At 45.1% G+C, this 13762-nt stretch overlaps 12 non-coding genes across 12 annotated transcripts; all 12 read left to right on the plus strand.

The window, feature by feature from the left end:
* The first annotated feature begins 474 nt into the window (after nucleotides 1-474).
* On the plus strand, nucleotides 475-563 carry trnar-ucg (transfer RNA arginine (anticodon UCG)). The gene is given in 2 exon segments: nucleotides 475-511; nucleotides 528-563. It is a non-coding gene; the product is annotated as a tRNA-Arg (tRNA).
* A 245-nt stretch (nucleotides 564-808) lies between these two features.
* trnas-gcu (transfer RNA serine (anticodon GCU)) lies at nucleotides 809-890 on the plus strand. Its single transcript has one exon. It is a non-coding gene; the product is annotated as a tRNA-Ser (tRNA).
* A 1928-nt stretch (nucleotides 891-2818) lies between these two features.
* Nucleotides 2819-2907, plus strand: trnar-ucg (transfer RNA arginine (anticodon UCG)). The gene is given in 2 exon segments: nucleotides 2819-2855; nucleotides 2872-2907. It is a non-coding gene; the product is annotated as a tRNA-Arg (tRNA).
* A 245-nt stretch (nucleotides 2908-3152) lies between these two features.
* Nucleotides 3153-3234, plus strand: trnas-gcu (transfer RNA serine (anticodon GCU)). Its single transcript has one exon. It is a non-coding gene; the product is annotated as a tRNA-Ser (tRNA).
* A 1928-nt stretch (nucleotides 3235-5162) lies between these two features.
* trnar-ucg (transfer RNA arginine (anticodon UCG)) lies at nucleotides 5163-5251 on the plus strand. Its single transcript is given in 2 exon segments — nucleotides 5163-5199; nucleotides 5216-5251. It is a non-coding gene; the product is annotated as a tRNA-Arg (tRNA).
* A 245-nt stretch (nucleotides 5252-5496) lies between these two features.
* Nucleotides 5497-5578, plus strand: trnas-gcu (transfer RNA serine (anticodon GCU)). Its single transcript has one exon. It is a non-coding gene; the product is annotated as a tRNA-Ser (tRNA).
* Nucleotides 5579-7505: 1927 nt separating this feature from the next.
* trnar-ucg (transfer RNA arginine (anticodon UCG)) lies at nucleotides 7506-7594 on the plus strand. The gene is given in 2 exon segments: nucleotides 7506-7542; nucleotides 7559-7594. It is a non-coding gene; the product is annotated as a tRNA-Arg (tRNA).
* A 245-nt stretch (nucleotides 7595-7839) lies between these two features.
* Nucleotides 7840-7921, plus strand: trnas-gcu (transfer RNA serine (anticodon GCU)). The gene has a single exon. It is a non-coding gene; the product is annotated as a tRNA-Ser (tRNA).
* A 1928-nt stretch (nucleotides 7922-9849) lies between these two features.
* trnar-ucg (transfer RNA arginine (anticodon UCG)) lies at nucleotides 9850-9938 on the plus strand. Its single transcript is given in 2 exon segments — nucleotides 9850-9886; nucleotides 9903-9938. It is a non-coding gene; the product is annotated as a tRNA-Arg (tRNA).
* A 245-nt stretch (nucleotides 9939-10183) lies between these two features.
* trnas-gcu (transfer RNA serine (anticodon GCU)) lies at nucleotides 10184-10265 on the plus strand. Its single transcript has one exon. It is a non-coding gene; the product is annotated as a tRNA-Ser (tRNA).
* A 1928-nt stretch (nucleotides 10266-12193) lies between these two features.
* On the plus strand, nucleotides 12194-12282 carry trnar-ucg (transfer RNA arginine (anticodon UCG)). Its single transcript is given in 2 exon segments — nucleotides 12194-12230; nucleotides 12247-12282. It is a non-coding gene; the product is annotated as a tRNA-Arg (tRNA).
* A 245-nt stretch (nucleotides 12283-12527) lies between these two features.
* On the plus strand, nucleotides 12528-12609 carry trnas-gcu (transfer RNA serine (anticodon GCU)). Its single transcript has one exon. It is a non-coding gene; the product is annotated as a tRNA-Ser (tRNA).
* Nucleotides 12610-13762: the final 1153 nt, after the last annotated feature.

Consider the following 13762-nt stretch of genomic DNA (forward strand, 5'->3'; position numbering starts at 1 on the left):
CTTCAATAACAGTCTCTGCGCCGCGTGGTCCTGAGCCCCACTGCACAATTGCCTTCAGGGATGATCGAAATCTCACTTTATTCTTTTAAAAGGGAACTGCTGTCAGTCAAGGGTCATTCTGCATCTGGGTAAAAGGGATGTCCTTGCAATTCCGGATCATTCTGTGTCTGTTTAAATGGGCTGGTTGTCAGTTCCGGTTCATAATCTTTCCCTTTAAAACGGATTATCTCATAAACCCGGGTCATCCTGTATTGTTTGAGAAGGAGTATGATTTCAGCTGCAATGACCGAATTGTTAAACTATAGTGTTCCAATTTACATTGGGGTTGCCTGCGCCGGTGCGCACCCAGATCGCAGTGCATCTGTTCATTCACTCGAAATATGCTCATCTTTTCCTAAATCCACTCCTTGATATTGCAGTTGCCCCGAATTTGCTCGCAATATATACAACAACACAATGAATGTGGCTGGCAGCGGCCGCGTGGCCTAATGGATAAGGCGTCTGACTTCGATGACAACCGCAAAGTTATCAGAAGATTGCAGGTTCGAGTCCTGCCGCGGTCAACTTAGCTCGCTACGAGACATTTTATATTCTTTGTTGTGATTCTGCCGAGAAACCAGCCATCTGTTCCAGTCACTCACCTGAAGTGAAGGAAGGCTGTTTGCTCAAAGAATCTCATGGCAAGTTTTCATCATTGTCGATCTGCATGCACGGGCAGAGCAAGCTGTGAAGTGGACTTTCTTGCACATTATTTCTGTTTGGATACAAAAAGCAGGAGATTGAATGGCTGACGATATCTTATAGCAGAGACGAGGTGGCCGAGAGGTTAAGGCGATGGACTGCTAATCCATTGTGCTCTGCACGCATGGGTTCGAATCCCATTCTCGTCGTCGTTGGCTTGCAGGTTAAACACTTTTTGACATTCACATTTCATCTCATCTCCAAATTCCCCTTTTACTGACAGGGATGCTGTACTTTCCTCATGTCATGTCTCAAATTAATAATATATTCGTCAAAAGGAGAACAGTTGCAGTACAATGGCGAGGGGCACTAATTCGATAGGTATCTGAGAGACAGCACATGCACGATGGGCCATCATATCATTTCTCACCACCGTCAGAATCTGAGAGCTGCGCTTTTCACTGTCGGCGGCTCGTTGGTCCACGGTTATGATTCTCCCTTCGGAATGATCACATTTGAAATGCGAGAGTCACGGGCCAAATCCCGGACGAGCCCCGCCATGTTTTACTCAAAGTTCCGCTTCTAACAGCCGCTCGACATGTGAGAAAACAGACGTATTTCACGTTAAAACGTGTGATTTTACGCCGATGTTCCCTCAGCATCCAAATCCCAGAGCAAAGTGAAACCCGCCAAACTGAGTAAAGTTAAAATATCTCAGAGGTACTCGGCTCTGTGACTCGTTGGATAACCGAAAGCCTTGTTTGGTTCCGGCCGATACTTGATCAGTATATCTTCCTGTCTGTACGCATAAGTTCACCTCAATTGGGATAAGCATACATTCAGCGTCAATCTCCACCTCTGCCCTGAATATGTGTGCGTCCTGGTTCTCTAGAGCTGAAAAGATGAGAGAAGCTGCTTTTTGAATTCGTCCCTTGGCTGCCGAATTCAAAGCATACAGGAAATCAATCCGGGCTGGCAAAGCTGCCTGGTCTGATTAAAAGGCGGTGACAGCCTATATTGTAAGCATGTTCTCGTCTTCTGGCCTCAACATTAGGTTCAACGTATCGGATGATAAGCATCGCTCCCATTGTCTGGTAATGGTTCTGCTATTCACACTAACACTTCCTCTGGACCACCCTTTGTTACGTTATTGCCCGATTACCACCCACTTTGCCTTTCTCCATTGTGCCATGTATTATTTAATTACTCCTTCGTTCCGCTGCATCACAAACGTTCCCATTTGACATTTCTCGCTGCGTATTTTTTCCAGGCGCTATTTTTGTTGAAAACATCTGTAATCTTTAACTTTTTCCTGAAATATCGGAATTATTATCCGACAGAACGTGAAACCGGATTCTTCCTCCACAAAATCTGCACGACCTGCCGAGTTGTACATATTTATCTGTTTTTATTCATTCTATTTCCGTGTCCCTTTTAAGGGGATTTGCTGTCTGTCCAAGATCATTCTCTGTTTCTGTAAAATGGTGTGCTATCAGACCCTCATCATTCTGTGTCTGTTTCAAAGGGATGTGCTGTCTGTCCCGGATTTCCAATTTGAAATTTCAAAACCTGGCTTTGGAGGTTAAGGAATATTAGTTTGTTCGTGTGTTTCAGACTGGGCTGCTTTTACGTCCTTCCCTCCCTCCTTGTCTATCACCTGTGGCTTCAATAACAGTCTCTGCGCCGCGTGGTCCTGAGCCCCACTGCACAATTGCCTTCAGGGATGATCGAAATCTCACTTTATTCTTTTAAAAGGGAACTGCTGTCAGTCAAGGGTCATTCTGCATCAGGGTAAAAGGGATGTCCTTGCAATTCCGGATCATTCTGTGTCTGTTTAAATGGGCTGGTTGTCAGTTCCGGTTCATAATCTTTCCCTTTAAAACGGATTATCTCATAAACCCGGGTCATCCTGTATTGTTTGAGAAGGAGTATGATTTCAGCTGCAATGACCGAATTGTTAAACTATAGTGTTCCAATTTACATTGGGGTTGCCTGCGCCGGTGCGCACCCAGATCGCAGTGCATCTGTTCATTCACTCGAAATATGCTCATCTTTTCCTAAATCCACTCCTTGATATTGCAGTTGCCCCGAATTTGCTCGCAATATATACAACAACACAATGAATGTGGCTGGCAGCGGCCGCGTGGCCTAATGGATAAGGCGTCTGACTTCGATGACAACCGCAAAGTTATCAGAAGATTGCAGGTTCGAGTCCTGCCGCGGTCAACTTAGCTCGCTACGAGACATTTTATATTCTTTGTTGTGATTCTGCCGAGAAACCAGCCATCTGTTCCAGTCACTCACCTGAAGTGAAGGAAGGCTGTTTGCTCAAAGAATCTCATGGCAAGTTTTCATCATTGTCGATCTGCATGCACGGGCAGAGCAAGCTGTGAAGTGGACTTTCTTGCACATTATTTCTGTTTGGATACAAAAAGCAGGAGATTGAATGGCTGACGATATCTTATAGCAGAGACGAGGTGGCCGAGAGGTTAAGGCGATGGACTGCTAATCCATTGTGCTCTGCACGCTTGGGTTCGAATCCCATTCTCGTCGTCGTTGGCTTGCAGGTTAAACACTTTTTGACATTCACATTTCATCTCATCTCCAAATTCCCCTTTTACTGACAGGGATGCTGTACTTTCCTCATGTCATGTCTCAAATTAATAATATATTCGTCCAAAGGAGAACAGTTGCAGTACAATGGCGAGGGGCACTAATTCGATAGGTATCTGAGAGACAGCACATGCACGATGGGCCATCATATCATTTCTCACCACCGTCAGAATCTGAGAGCTGCGCTTTTCACTGTCGGCGGCTCGTTGGTCCACGGTTATGATTCTCCCTTCGGAATGATCACATTTGAAATGCGAGAGTCACGGGCCAAATCCCGGACGAGCCCCGCCATGTTTTACTCAAAGTTCCGCTTCTAACAGCCGCTCGACATGTGAGAAAACAGACGTATTTCACGTTAAAACGTGTGATTTTACGCCGATGTTCCCTCAGCATCCAAATCCCAGAGCAAAGTGAAACCCGCCAAACTGAGTAAAGTTAAAATATCTCAGAGGTACTCGGCTCTGTGACTCGTTGGATAACCGAAAGCCTTGTTTGGTTCCGGCCGATACTTGATCAGTATATCTTCCTGTCTGTACGCATAAGTTCACCTCAATTGGGATAAGCATACATTCAGCGTCAATCTCCACCTCTGCCCTGAATATGTGTGCGTCCTGGTTCTCTAGAGCTGAAAAGATGAGAGAAGCTGCTTTTTGAATTCGTCCCTTGGCTGCCGAATTCAAAGCATACAGGAAATCAATCCGGGCTGGCAAAGCTGCCTGGTCTGATTAAAAGGCGGTGACAGCCGATATTGTAAGCATGTTCTCGTCTTCTGGCCTCAACATTAGGTTCAACGTATCGGATGATAAGCATCGCTCCCATTGTCTGGTAATGGTTCTGCTATTCACACTAACACTTCCTCTGGACCACCCTTTGTTACGTTATTGCCCGATTACCACCCACTTTGCCTTTCTCCATTGTGCCATGTATTATTTAATTACTCCTTCGTTCCGCTGCATCACAAACGTTCCCATTTGACATTTCTCGCTGCGTATTTTTTCCAGGCGCTATTTTTGTTGAAAACATCTGTAATCTTTAACTTTTTCCTGAAATATCGGAATTATTATCCGACAGAACGTGAAACCGGATTCTTCCTCCACAAAATCTGCACGACCTGCCGAGTTGTACATATTTATCTGTTTTTATTCATTCTATTTCCGTGTCCCTTTTAAGGGGATTTGCTGTCTGTCCAAGATCATTCTCTGTTTCTGTAAAATGGTGTGCTATCAGACCCTCATCATTCTGTGTCTGTTTCAAAGGGATGTGCTGTCTGTCCCGGATTTCCAATTTGAAATTTCAAAACCTGGCTTTGGAGGTTAAGGAATATTAGTTTGTTCGTGTGTTTCAGACTGGGCTGCTTTTACGTCCTTCCCTCCCTCCTTGTCTATCACCTGTGGCTTCAATAACAGTCTCTGCGCCGCGTGGTCCTGAGCCCCACTGCACAATTGCCTTCAGGGATGATCGAAATCTCACTTTATTCTTTTAAAAGGGAACTGCTGTCAGTCAAGGGTCATTCTGCATCTGGGTAAAAGGGATGTCCTTGCAATTCCGGATCATTCTGTGTCTGTTTAAATGGGCTGGTTGTCAGTTCCGGTTCATAATCTTTCCCTTTAAAACGGATTATCTCATAAACCCGGGTCATCCTGTATTGTTTGAGAAGGAGTATGATTTCAGCTGCAATGACCGAATTGTTAAACTATAGTGTTCCAATTTACATTGGGGTTGCCTGCGCCGGTGCGCACCCAGATCGCAGTGCATCTGTTCATTCACTCGAAATATGCTCATCTTTTCCTAAATCCACTCCTTGATATTGCAGTTGCCCCGAATTTGCTCGCAATATATACAACAACACAATGAATGTGGCTGGCAGCGGCCGCGTGGCCTAATGGATAAGGCGTCTGACTTCGATGACAACCGCAAAGTTATCAGAAGATTGCAGGTTCGAGTCCTGCCGCGGTCAACTTAGCTCGCTACGAGACATTTTATATTCTTTGTTGTGATTCTGCCGAGAAACCAGCCATCTGTTCCAGTCACTCACCTGAAGTGAAGGAAGGCTGTTTGCTCAAAGAATCTCATGGCAAGTTTTCATCATTGTCGATCTGCATGCACGGGCAGAGCAAGCTGTGAAGTGGACTTTCTTGCACATTATTTCTGTTTGGATACAAAAAGCAGGAGATTGAATGGCTGACGATATCTTATAGCAGAGACGAGGTGGCCGAGAGGTTAAGGCGATGGACTGCTAATCCATTGTGCTCTGCACGCTTGGGTTCGAATCCCATTCTCGTCGTCGTTGGCTTGCAGGTTAAACACTTTTTGACATTCACATTTCATCTCATCTCCAAATTCCCCTTTTACTGACAGGGATGCTGTACTTTCCTCATGTCATGTCTCAAATTAATAATATATTCGTCCAAAGGAGAACAGTTGCAGTACAATGGCGAGGGGCACTAATTCGATAGGTATCTGAGAGACAGCACATGCACGATGGGCCATCATATCATTTCTCACCACCGTCAGAATCTGAGAGCTGCGCTTTTCACTGTCGGCGGCTCGTTGGTCCACGGTTATGATTCTCCCTTCGGAATGATCACATTTGAAATGCGAGAGTCACGGGCCAAATCCCGGACGAGCCCCGCCATGTTTTACTCAAAGTTCCGCTTCTAACAGCCGCTCGACATGTGAGAAAACAGACGTATTTCACGTTAAAACGTGTGATTTTACGCCGATGTTCCCTCAGCATCCAAATCCCAGAGCAAAGTGAAACCCGCCAAACTGAGTAAAGTTAAAATATCTCAGAGGTACTCGGCTCTGTGACTCGTTGGATAACCGAAAGCCTTGTTTGGTTCCGGCCGATACTTGATCAGTATATCTTCCTGTCTGTACGCATAAGTTCACCTCAATTGGGATAAGCATACATTCAGCGTCAATCTCCACCTCTGCCCTGAATATGTGTGCGTCCTGGTTCTCTAGAGCTGAAAAGATGAGAGAAGCTGCTTTTTGAATTCGTCCCTTGGCTGCCGAATTCAAAGCATACAGGAAATCAATCCGGGCTGGCAAAGCTGCCTGGTCTGATTAAAAGGCGGTGACAGCCTATATTGTAAGCATGTTCTCGTCTTCTGGCCTCAACATTAGGTTCAACGTATCGGATGATAAGCATCGCTCCCATTGTCTGGTAATGGTTCTGCTATTCACACTAACACTTCCTCTGGACCACCCTTTGTTACGTTATTGCCCGATTACCACCCACTTTGCCTTTCTCCATTGTGCCATGTATTATTTAATTACTCCTTCGTTCCGCTGCATCACAAACGTTCCCATTTGACATTTCTCGCTGCGTATTTTTTCCAGGCGCTATTTTTGTTGAAAACATCTGTAATCTTTAACTTTTTCCTGAAATATCGGAATTATTATCCGACAGAACGTGAAACCGGATTCTTCCTCCACAAAATCTGCACGACCTGCCGAGTTGTACATATTTATCTGTTTTTATTCATTCTATTTCCGTGTCCCTTTTAAGGGGATTTGCTGTCTGTCCAAGATCATTCTCTGTCTCTGTAAAATGGTGTGCTATCAGACCCTCATCATTCTGTGTCTGTTTCAAAGGGATGTGCTGTCTGTACGGATTTCCAATTTGAAATTTCAAAACCTGGCTTTGGAGGTTAAGGAATATTAGTTTGTTCGTGTGTTTCAGACTGGGCTGGTTTTACGTCCTTCCCTCCCTCCTTGTCCATCACCTGTGGCTTCAATAACAGTCTCTGCGCCGCGTGGTCCTGAGCCCCACTGCACAATTGCCTTCAGGGATGATCGAAATCTCACTTTATTCTTTTAAAAGGGAACTGCTGTCAGTCAAGGTTCATTCTGCATCTGGGTAAAAGGGATGTCCTTGCAATCCCGGATCATTCTGTGTCTGTTTAAATGGGCAGGTTGTCAGTTCCGGTTCATAATCTTTCCCTTTAAAACGGATTTTTTCATAAACCCGGGTCATCCTGTATTGTTTGAGAAGGAGTATGATTTCAGCTGCAATGACCGAATTGTTAAACTATAGTGTTCCAATTTACATTGGGGTTGCCTGCGCCGGTGCGCACCCAGATCGCAGTGCATCTGTTCATTCACTCGAAATATGCTCATCTTTTCCGAAATCCACTCCTTGATATTGCAGTTGCCCCGAATTTGCTCGCAATATATACAACAACACAATAAATGTTGCTGGCAGCGGCCGCGTGGCCTAATGGATAAGGCGTCTGACTTCGATGACAACCGCAAAGTTATCAGAAGATTGCAGGTTCGAGTCCTGCCGCGGTCAACTTAGCTCGCTACGAGACATTTTATATTCTTTGTTGTGATTCTGCCGAGAAACCAACCATCTCTTCCAGTCACTCACCTGAAGTGAAGGAAGGCTGTTTGCTCAAAGAATCTCATGGCAAGTTTTCATCATTGTCGATCTGCATGCACGGGCAGAGCAAGCTGTGAAGTGGACTTTCTTGCACATTATTTATGTTTGGATACAAAAAGCAGGAGATTGAATGGCTGACGATGTCTTATAGCAGAGATGAGGTGGCCGAGAGATTAAGGCGATGGACTGCTAATCCATTGTGCTCTGCACGCATGGGTTCGAATCCCATTCTCGTCGTCGTTGTCTTGCAGCTTATCCACTTTTTGACATTCACATTTAACCTCATCGCCAAATTCCCCTTTTACTTACAGGGATGCTGTACTTTCCTCATGTCATGTCTCAAATTAATAATATATTGGTCAAAAGGAGAACAGTTGCAGTACAATGGCGAGGGGCACTAATTAGATAGGTATCTGAGAGACAGCACATGCACGATGGGCCATAATATCATTTCTCACCACCGTCAGAATCTGAGAGCTGCGCTTTTCACTGTCGGCGGCTCGTTGGTCCACGGTTATGATTCTCCCTTCGGAATGATCACATTTGAAATGCGAGAGTCACGGGCCAAATCCCGGACGAGCCCCGCCATGTTTTACTCAAATTTCCGCTTCTAACAGCCGCTCGACATGTGAGAAAACAGACGTATTTCACGTTAAAACGTGTGATTTTACGCCGATGTTCCCTCAGCATCCAAATCCCAGAGCAAAGTGAAACCCGCCAAACTGAGTAAAGTTAAAATATCTCAGAGGTACTCGGCTCTGTGACTCGTTGGATAACCGAAAGCCTTGTTTGGTTCCGGCCGATACTTGATCAGTATATCTTCCTGTCTGTACGCATAAGTTCACCTCAATTGGGATAAGCATACATTCAGCGTCAATCTCCACCTCTGCCCTGAATATGAGTGCGTCCTGGTTCTCTAGAGCTGAAAGGATGAGAGAAGCTGCTTTTTGAATTCGTCCCTTGGCTGCCGAATTCAAAGCATACAGGAAATCAATCCGGGCTGGCAAAGCTGCCTGGTCTGATTAAAAGGCGGTGACAGCCTATATTGTAAGCATGTTCTCGTCTTCTGGCCTCAACATTAGGTTCAACGTATCGAATGATAAGCACCGCTCCCATTGTCTGGTAATGGTTCTGCTATTCCCACTAACACTTCCTCTGGACCATCCTTTGTTACGTTATTGCCCGATTACCACCCACTTTGCCTTTCTCCATTGTGCCATGTATTATTTAATCACTCCTTCGTTCCGCTGCATCACAAACGTTCCCATTTGACATTTCTCGCTGCGTATTTTTTCCAGGCGCTATTTTTGTTGAAAACATCTGTAATCTTTAACTTTTTCCTGAAATATCGCAATTATTATCCGACAGAACGTGAAACCGGATTCTTCCTCCACAAAATCTGCACGACCTGCCGAGTTTTACATATTTATCTGTTTTTATTCATTCTATTTCCGTGTCCCTTTTAAGGGGATTTGCTGTCTGTCCAAGATCATTCTCTGTCTCTGTAAAATGGTGTGCTATCAGACCCTCATCATTCTGTGTCTGTTTCAAAGGGATGTGCTGTCTGTCCCGGATTTCCAATTTGAAATTTCAAAACCTGCCTTTGGAGGTTAAGGAATATTAGTTTGTTTGTGTGTTTCAGACTGGGCTGGTTTTACGTCCTTCCCTCCCTCCTTGTCTATCACCTGTGGCTTCAATAACAGTCTCTGCGCCGCGTGGTCCTGAGCCCCACTGCACAATTGCCTTCAGGGATGATCGAAATCTCACTTTATTCTTTTAAAAGGGAACTGCTGTCAGTCAAGGTTCATTCTGCATCTGGGTAAAAGGGATGTCCTTGCAATCCCGGATCATTCTGTGTCTGTTTAAATGGGCAGGTTGTCAGTTCCGGTTCATAATCTTTCCCTTTAAAACGGATTTTCTCATAAACCCGGGTCATCCTGTATTGTTTGAGAAGGAGTATGATTTCAGCTGCAATGACCGAATTGTTAAACTATAGTGTTCCAATTTACATTGGGGTTGCCTGCGCCGGTGCGCACCCAGATCGCAGTGCATCTGTTCATTCACTCGAAATATGCTCATCTTTTCCGAAATCCACTCCTTGATATTGCAGTTGCCCCGAATTTGCTCGCAATATATACAACAACACAATAAATGTTGCTGGCAGCGGCCGCGTGGCCTAATGGATAAGGCGTCTGACTTCGATGACAACCGCAAAGTTATCAGAAGATTGCAGGTTCGAGTCCTGCCGCGGTCAACTTAGCTCGCTACGAGACATTTTATATTCTTTGTTGTGATTCTGCCGAGAAACCAACCATCTCTTCCAGTCACTCACCTGAAGTGAAGGAAGGCTGTTTGCTCAAAGAATCTCATGGCAAGTTTTCATCATTGTCGATCTGCATGCACGGGCAGAGCAAGCTGTGAAGTGGACTTTCTTGCACATTATTTATGTTTGGATACAAAAAGCAGGAGATTGAATGGCTGACGATGTCTTATAGCAGAGATGAGGTGGCCGAGAGATTATGGCGATGGACTGCTAATCCATTGTGCTCTGCACGCATGGGTTCGAATCCCATTCTCGTCGTCGTTGTCTTGCAGCTTATCCACTTTTTGACATTCACATTTAACCTCATCGCCAAATTCCCCTTTTACTGACAGGGATGCTGTACTTTCCTCATGTCATGTCTCAAATTAATAATATATTCGTCAAAAGGAGAACAGTTGCAGTACAATGGCGAGGGGCACTAATTCGATAGGTATCTGAGAGACAGCACATGCACGATGGGCCATAATATCATTTCTCACCACCGTCAGAATCTGAGAGCTGCGCTTTTCACTGTCGGCGGCTCGTTGGTCCACGGTTATGATTCTCCCTTCGGAATGATCACATTTGAAATGCGAGAGTCACGGGCCAAATCCCGGACGAGCCCCGCCATGTTTTACTCAAAGTTCCGCTTCTAACAGCCGCTCGACATGTGAGAAAACAGACGTATTTCACGTTAAAACGTGTGATTTTACGCCGATGTTCCCTCAGCATCCAAATCCCAGAGCAAAGTGAAACCCGCCAAACTGAGTAAAGTTAAAATATCTCAGAGGTACTCGGCTCTGTGACTCGTTGGATAACCGAAAGCCTTGTTTGGTTCCGGCCGATACTTGATCAGTATATCTTCCTGTCTGTACGCATAAGTTCACCTCAATTGGGATAAGCATACATTCAGCGTCAATCTCCACCTCTGCCCTGAATATGTGTGCGTCCTGGTTCTCTAGAGCTGAAAAGATGAGAGAAGCTGCTTTTTGAATTCGTCCCTTGGCTGCCGAATTCAAAGCATACAGGAAATCAATCCGGGCTGGCAAAGCTGCCTGGTCTGATTAAAAGGCGGTGACAGCCTATATTGTAAGCATGTTCTCGTCTTCTGGCCTCAACATTAGGTTCAACGTATCGGATGATAAGCATCGCTCCCATTGTCTGGTAATGGTTCTGCTATTCACACTAACACTTCCTCTGGACCACCCTTTGTTACGTTATTGCCCGATTACCACCCACTTTGCCTTTCTCCATTGTGCCATGTATTATTTAATTACTCCTTCGTTCCGCTGCATCACAAACGTTCCCATTTGACATTTCTCGCTGCGTATTTTTTCCAGGCGCTATTTTTGTTGAAAACATCTGTAATCTTTAACTTTTTCCTGAAATATCGGAATTATTATCCGACAGAACGTGAAACCGGATTCTTCCTCCACAAAATCTGCACGACCTGCCGAGTTTTACATATTTATCTGTTTTTATTCATTCTATTTCCGTGTCCCTTTTAAGGGGATTTGCTGTCTGTCCAAGATCATTCTCTGTCTCTGTAAAATGGTGTGCTATCAGACCCTCATCATTCTGTGTCTGTTTCAAAGGGATGTGCTGTCTGTCCCGGATTTCCAATTTGAAATTTCAAAACCTGGCTTTGGAGGTTAAGGAATATTAGTTTGTTCGTGTGTTTCAGACTGGGCTGGTTTTACGTCCTTCCCTCCCTCCTTGTCTATCACCTGTGGCTTCAATAACAGTCTCTGCGCCGCGTGGTCCTGAGCCCCACTGCACAATTGCCTTCAGGGATGATCGAAATCTCACTTTATTCTTTTAAAAGGGAACTGCTGTCAGTCAAGGGTCATTCTGCATCTGGGTAAAAGGGATGTCCTTGCAATTCCGGATCATTCTGTGTCTGTTTAAATGGGCTGGTTGTCAGTTCCGGTTCATAATCTTTCCCTTTAAAACGGATTATCTCATAAACCCGGGTCATCCTGTATTGTTTGAGAAGGAGTATGATTTCAGCTGCAATGACCGAATTGTTAAACTATAGTGTTCCAATTTACATTGGGGTTGCCTGCGCCGGTGCGCACCCAGATCGCAGTGCATCTGTTCATTCACTCGAAATATGCTCATCTTTTCCTAAATCCACTCCTTGATATTGCAGTTGCCCCGAATTTGCTCGCAATATATACAACAACACAATGAATGTGGCTGGCAGCGGCCGCGTGGCCTAATGGATAAGGCGTCTGACTTCGATGACAACCGCAAAGTTATCAGAAGATTGCAGGTTCGAGTCCTGCCGCGGTCAACTTAGCTCGCTACGAGACATTTTATATTCTTTGTTGTGATTCTGCCGAGAAACCAGCCATCTGTTCCAGTCACTCACCTGAAGTGAAGGAAGGCTGTTTGCTCAAAGAATCTCATGGCAAGTTTTCATCATTGTCGATCTGCATGCACGGGCAGAGCAAGCTGTGAAGTGGACTTTCTTGCACATTATTTCTGTTTGGATACAAAAAGCAGGAGATTGAATGGCTGACGATATCTTATAGCAGAGACGAGGTGGCCGAGAGGTTAAGGCGATGGACTGCTAATCCATTGTGCTCTGCACGCATGGGTTCGAATCCCATTCTCGTCGTTGGCTTGCAGGTTAAACACTTTTTGACATTCACATTTCATCTCATCTCCAAATTCCCCTTTTACTGACAGGGATGCTGTACTTTCCTCATGTCATGTCTCAAATTAATAATATATTCGTCAAAAGGAGAACAGTTGCAGTACAATGGCGAGGGGCACTAATTCGATAGGTATCTGAGAGACAGCACATGCACGATGGGCCATCATATCATTTCTCACCACCGTCAGAATCTGAGAGCTGCGCTTTTCACTGTCGGCGGCTCGTTGGTCCACGGTTATGATTCTCCCTTCGGAATGATCACATTTGAAATGCGAGAGTCACGGGCCAAATCCCGGACGAGCCCCGCCATGTTTTACTCAAAGTTCCGCTTCTAACAGCCGCTCGACATGTGAGAAAACAGACGTATTTCACGTTAAAACGTGTGATTTTACGCCGATGTTCCCTCAGCATCCAAATCCCAGAGCAAAGTGAAACCCGCCAAACTGAGTAAAGTTAAAATATCTCAGAGGTACTCGGCTCTGTGACTCGTTGGATAACCGAAAGCCTTGTTTGGTTCCGGCCGATACTTGATCAGTATATCTTCCTGTCTGTACGCATAAGTTCACCTCAATTGGGATAAGCATACATTCAGCGTCAATCTCCACCTCTGCCCTGAATATGTGTGCGTCCTGGTTCTCTAGAGCTGAAAAGATGAGAGAAGCTGCTTTTTGAATTCGTCCCTTGGCTGCCGAATTCAAAGCATACAGGAAATCAATCCGGGCTGGCAAAGCTGCCTGGTCTGATTAAAAGGCGGTGACAGCCTATATTGTAAGCATGTTCTCGTCTTCTGGCCTCAACATTAGGTTCAACGTATCGGATGATAAGCATCGCTCCCATTGTCTGGTAATGGTTCTGCTATTCACACTAACACTTCCTCTGGACCACCCTTTGTTACGTTATTGCCCGATTACCACCCACTTTGCCTTTCTCCATTGTGCCATGTATTATTTAATTACTCCTTCGTTCCGCTGCATCACAAACGTTCCCATTTGACATTTCTCGCTGCGTATTTTTTCCAGGCGCTATTTTTGTTGAAAACATCTGTAATCTTTAACTTTTTCCTGAAATATCGGAATTATTATCCGACAGAACGTGAAACCGGATTCTTCCTCCA

This window comes from Pristiophorus japonicus, unplaced genomic scaffold, assembly GCF_044704955.1.
Source record: "Pristiophorus japonicus isolate sPriJap1 unplaced genomic scaffold, sPriJap1.hap1 HAP1_SCAFFOLD_42, whole genome shotgun sequence".
Lineage (NCBI taxonomy): Eukaryota > Metazoa > Chordata > Chondrichthyes > Pristiophoridae > Pristiophorus > Pristiophorus japonicus.